The 6216-nt window shown below is 42.4% G+C and overlaps 1 non-coding gene across 1 annotated transcript; it reads right to left on the minus strand.

Annotated features, from left to right (window-relative positions):
* Positions 1-505: 505 nt before the first annotated feature.
* Positions 506-633, minus strand: LOC122795218. Its single transcript, XR_006363808.1, has one exon. It is a non-coding gene; the product is annotated as a U6atac minor spliceosomal RNA (small nuclear RNA).
* Positions 634-6216: the final 5583 nt, after the last annotated feature.

The following is a 6216-nucleotide window of genomic DNA, read 5'->3' on the forward strand; positions in this document are numbered from 1 at the left end:
GCCCAATGGAGGAGTTTGGAATATGCTTTTGTACTCATAATACTCTGAGGGAAAAAATCCCTTGGAAATATATCCTAGAGAAAAAAAGGATATTTCAGAGTGAAGCAAATCCTGGCCTCTGAAAAAACAAGGAAAGGAGAAAGAGAGAGGGAGGGAGAGGTCTAGTAGGGACAGATGATCTCTCTCTCCATGTGTCAAGTTGAAGATTCTTGGAGAGGAGAGCAGGTTTTCCATCCAGGACCCTAGCACTGGGAGGTAAAGGACTCTATGGTGGAGGTTCCTGTGTGGATGAGATGGATTAATGAAGACTAGGGACTAACCAATCCAATGCCCTTGTGTGCCAGAATCAACTTGTTGAAAAGAAAGTGGAATGAACCTGTGCAGGGGATCATAATGCAGGGTGAGATGTAAGCTTCCTAGATAAACCTGTAACCTGCTACGAATGCTAAATATGAAAGAAAAAGCTACATCGATTACTTCAGGTACAAGATGCTTGTGCACAAATGAAAAATGATGGTTAGATGCCACGAAGTAAGTGGAAATGCCTTAAGCATATATGAGTTGTAAAGGCCACAAGGACCTCTTCCATCCTTATCAAGGGGAGTGCTAACCTTTTCTCCTTTCACACAACAACTTTATGAAGCCACAACTAAGAGGAATCGTGCAAAACTCCATGTAACTTTAAAACATATGGAGATGAGGAACATACCAGTCTACTCAGGTAGTGTTAGAAAGTTGGTGTCCATATCTTGTCTGTAGAACTTTGGGCACAGATTTTCCAATTGAGGTGCCATACTATAAGGAAAACATGCAAAGTCCAAACATGGATGGACCAGAGGTCAAGACTGAATCTTGTACTTTGTGCATCAGAGGCAAGGCCTTAACCATTATGTCAGCTTGGCTCTCAATCCCTGAGCTCAAGAAATCTGGACATGGAACAAAAGCCACAAAATATGGACAAATTCTAAATATTGCTCTTTTATGGAACTGAACTCCAGCATAGCAGGACCAGAGGATCCGAGGGAAAGCTAGGATATGAAGAAGCTGAATTTGTTGAGTAGTTTCTGTTCCGAAGGCACCGGATCCGAGAATAGTTCCACTCTCTCCAACCAACCTGCTATTTTTAGAATCTAGGTTAAGATCCAAGGAGAGAACTATCTGAGCAGATCGGATCGGAAGGGGGATCCAAAAGCTTGTCTGCCCTTTTTTTTTTTTTTTTTTTTTGTGGTTAGACATCAGAGTTCAACTTTGGCAATGAAGCTAAATGTCAGAGTGGAAAATGTTTGCCAGAAAGTTAGACATTTGTGGACAGTAGCAGAAGCATGGGTGCTCAAGGCTGCAACACAGTCAAGAGTCAGACCTGAAGGGCTTCTCGGATCCAAAGAAGACTCGCTAGTCCAGTAGCTTTGGATCTGAAAGTGCCAGATCCTAGAGATGTCAAGTTCTTCATGGACACCTAGCATCTGCAGCACTGCCTGATACCTTGAGTGTGCAGTCATTCCAGTCAATCAGATCCAAAGTCCTAGGATTTAAGGACAATGACCAGACCGGTGGAGAACATCATGGGATTGTACCTATCACATCCAAGGGGAACTGGGATCTGAAGGAGGACCCAGGAGCTACGGATCCGAGGAGCTGGATCTGAGATACTCTAGAGTCATTTGGCTTCTCTTTGTTTTTTTTTTTGTTTTGCTTTTTTATGGGGGTGTGAGCCCCAACTGAAGCCGTAGGAAAGTAGAACTGTCTCAGTCCCTTCTGAGAGACAGCTACTCATCAGAAACTCAGTATGTCATTAGTTTCTATTAGGAAGCTGTTTTAAACCTAGAAATTTCCATCATAGTGAGAATCAAGCACTGTACCTTGTAACTGTGAGGTTAACACCTTAACTATTATGAAAACATCCCAACCTCTTAGACCACCTTACAAACTTAGAAGTTGATAGATTAACAAGTTTTGCATTAGCATGAATTTTCCGAAGGGTATTAAGTCTGAAAAAATGAAAATCTACCAATATTTTCTAACTTTCCAGAAAAACTGCAAATTTTATGAGAAATGGAATCTATACATTAGATAGGAAGGATGGAGAAACCTCTCATGACTTCATGGAGCAGGAGAAAAAAACACCACAAAGCTCTACAATATCAACAGAATAGTAACTACAGGGCCCAAAATGGGATACAAAGAAAGAGGAAGTAATGATCCCAACCACTAATGGCTACCGAGCAGGCCAAGACACTACAAAAAAAAAAAAAAACAGACAGAAGAAGCCATGGCTCCAGCACTTTGCCATGGGAGCAGAAAACATCACCATACAAAGGATAAGCAAACAAGGAACAAGCCCTGAGACTAAAGACTGCAACAGGGCAGAGTTACCAATCATAAAATGCCAAGTAAACAGAATCAATAATTCTAAATAATAACATATAGCCCCAGTCAGTTGCTGTGTGAGGTAGGAAACACTACTAGACAAATAAAATCTAAAGACTTCAATAAATGAGTTGAAATAAAGAAAAACAGACAAATAAGCTACCCTACACCTCGAGAAATAGGAATCTTACTTCTTGCCTTTTAGGCAGTAAATGAGATCTGAGGAATTAGGGGGACTGTAGTGCATTATGGGAAGAGGGTGGAGCTTGTGATTAGGGTCCAAAGTCTTGAAAAAGAGGCCAAACTGGATCTGAGGACTGAATCTGAGACCCATCGGTGAGGAACAGTGAAAAGGACAGCATCAGATATATATTTCATGAGTAGCAAAAAAAGTCAAAGGATAAAAATGACAAAAATTCTTTGTCAAACACCAGGGATGACAGATGAAGCTGCATGAAAAAGAAGAAAGCTGTTAAATCAGAAAAGATAAATACTTCTAAAATACAACCTCAGGATAAAGAAGCAGGCTGGCACCAGGCTCATGACCCAGAGATGGTGAGATGAATGTGCCAACAATTGTTATAAAGAAGTCCTAGGGGAAACTAAGAAGCTTAATTCAACATCGGAAAAGTTTATGGTGGATTGGACAGAGGAGACTTGAGAGACAGAAACTAAGCAATCACATGGATGCAATTCAGGACAATATACAAGAAATTGATCAGCTATGCCTAAGAACTGAAGTGAAGGAAGCCAGGATGGACATTACAGATGAAATTCATGATGTGGACCCAATTACTGCTGTAGAGAGTTAGAATAGTGTGAGCTCACAGAACCACATGGCATCCTGTTAATCAGAGAACCCCCCCTACAGACTTCAGCTCACTTTGAGACCTATAAACAGAAGGAAAAATGTATATCCATCCTTTGGAAGCCTGGTGCTAAATGGATGTGTCGTCAAGTCAAAGTATTTGGTGAGCAAGACTACTCTCTGGAAACATAAAGGAAAAGAGCAATGTTTCTGCCCATCATTAAGATGGCTAGGGTGAGAATAATATGTCCAGGTATCTGTAAGGTTTTCTTGCTTGAAGGAACCAAAACTACAAATAAAACTAAAGAGATACTTAGTTGGATCAAGGCAAAAAACAACCAGGACATCTGGCAGGAACATCGGAGATCCCCAGGCAGAGCCACTATAAAACAAAACGGATGGGACCGGCTGCCTTTTTCCACTATTCAAAAATCAAATTCTGAAACAGAGAGCAGTAATCACTCAGCAGAGAAGAAATCAGGATGCCCCTGCTAAATAACTGGACATGCATTAACAAGGTAAATATGAGCAAATTACATTGCTCTATCATGCTGTACAGACTAGGACTCTCTTATCCAGGGGGTAGTCCCCCCTCTTTCATTGTTCTTGTACTAAGTACATATTAATGTAAGCTTTTAATCTCAGGAGGGAGCCATCCTGTTATGACGTTTAAGATTTACAAAGGTAACTCACTTTCTATCTACTCCCCCCCCCTCAGAATTAACTAGCCATAAAACTACCCTTCCCATATTACCCTCCAACGATATTCATATTACTCTATCTCTTCCCCTCATCTTACTACCTACCTTACCTTTTCTATGCTCTCTCTCCTCTGTACCATATTTCCGCTAACCATACTTCCTATTACTCCTTCCTACTCATCTTGAGGGTATCTTTTTCTCTTATTGGTTCATAGGTTGGTACTGGGCTAGCTGCCCGAAGGCATATATTAGCCCAGCCACATTGTGTGGTATTCACCGCCCCTTTAGTAGTTCCCTAGACCCTTGTACTAGCAGCTAGTACCCTTATTCCCTATCTAGTAGTGCTGTTGGTGTGATCCCCGGTGTGAATTTCTGTTACCCATCCACTCATCAAGGTTCCTCTTGAACAGTGATAGTGAGGGGCTCTGTCTTATGTAGATTGGGACCCTGTTCCATAGTAAGGGAAGTCTCTGTGAAGGGAATCTATCCCTCCAGCATGTTCTATTCATTGTTGTGTTGAGGTTTATATTCCTAGAGCGTGTAGCTCAAGTAGATCTGGTTTTGCTAAGATGGAGCATGTTCAACAATTCTGGGTTGGATATGGCTCTGTACATTAGACAGAGATCGCCTCTGAGAAAGCGGTATGCAACAGAGAACAGTCTTAGCTTTTTCAATCGTGCTGCATAGGGCAACTGTTTGAGGCCAGTAATCCTCTTGGTTAGGTACCTTTGTGGTTTCTCCAGCTGCTGGAGATGTCTATCCAGGTGCATTCCAATTGGTGCATTGTACTCAATAATGGGTCTGATGAGGGAAGAGTAGAGGGGCACCATTACATCCTTAGATCTTGATGTGAACCCTTTCGTGATCAGATGGGTCACATAGAAAGATTTTCTAACCACTTTGGCAACATGGTTATCAAAGGAAAGCTGACTATCTACTTGGGTCCCTAGATCCCTTATTTATTCTTCAGATTTCAGGGGATTACCTCCTATGTTGTAGTTTGCGGGTACTCTGTTTTTTCTAAAGGGGATTACTGTGCATTTTTTTGCATTTAGCTTGAGACCATGGCTTTGACACCATGCATCAGTCTCATTTAGGCCCTTCTGGAGGATCTCCATATCGGCCGGAGACTCTATTATAGCACCCAGTTTGCAGTTGTCCGCAAACTTAGTCAGCCACATCCCTTCCATGCTTGCCTGTACTTCTGAGTAGTATATGCCAAACAGGAGGGGCCCCAGGACAGAGCCCTGAGGCACACCACTTGTTACTGGTCTGGATTCGGACATAGATCCCGCTACTCTTACTTTATGGGATCTGTCTGAGAGCCAGTTTGCAATCCATCTTGTGACATAAGGGTTTATGCCCAGGCTGGTGAGCTTATCAATAATACGTGAATGGGGAATGGTGTCAAATGCTTTAGCAAGGTCAAGGTAAGACATGTGTACCTCCTTTCCCTTATCTATAGCCTGAGCAACTGTCTCAAAGAAATCCACCAGGTTCAGGAGGCATGATCTGCCCTTGACGAAGCCGAACTGTGTGGGGTCCAGCGACTGGAGGTTCCCAATCTCTCCATTTATGAGTTCCATAATGATTTGCTCCATAGCCTTACAGATCAGACTGGTCAGGCTTATTGGTCGGTAATTCCAAGAGTCAGTTGTGGCCCCACCCTTGTGTAGTGGGACCACCATTGCCATGCGCCATTCTATGGGCACATATCCTGTGGAGAGGCTGAGACTGAACAGGGTATTAAGATGTGGGGTTAATTCCTTTTGGAACTCATGTATGACACAGCCTGGGACACCATCTGGTCCCATGGAGGCAGTGTTTTTAGCTTTAGATAGAGCCTTGTTAACCAATGTATCAGTAATAATTGGACTTACACAATCCCCTAGAATGGTAATAGGCCCTGTAGGTGGTGAGGGGGGGGGATTTGCACTGAACCTGTCAGCCAAGATGTTGGCAATGTCAGAAGGGTCAGTGTATTTTGTTCCATTTTGTACTAGCTCAGAACAGACCTGAGCATTGCCATTTAGGTTTTTGATGTAGCCATAGAAGACCTTATGGTTATCCTTGGCATCCTTGGCAACTTTCCTTTCAAAATTAGCTTTAGTTGACTTGATGAGGGCCCTCAATTTCTTACTAATGCTGATCAAGGATGATTTTTCTACTTGAGATTTGGCCTTTTTTGTATAAGTCTCCTCCTTTTATTGTAAAGTTTGCTTATGGCCGGGGACCACCAGACTGGTTTCTTCTTGCTTGAGGAAGGAGTCTTGGTTTTATTTCAGATAGCATGGTCCATGCAATCCTGAAGATGCATATAGAGTGCCTTGATGTAGGATT

Source organism: Protopterus annectens, chromosome 2.part1 (assembly GCF_019279795.1).
Source record: "Protopterus annectens isolate FY-2018-M chromosome 2.part1, PAN1.0, whole genome shotgun sequence".
Classification (NCBI taxonomy): domain Eukaryota; kingdom Metazoa; phylum Chordata; order Ceratodontiformes; family Protopteridae; genus Protopterus; species Protopterus annectens.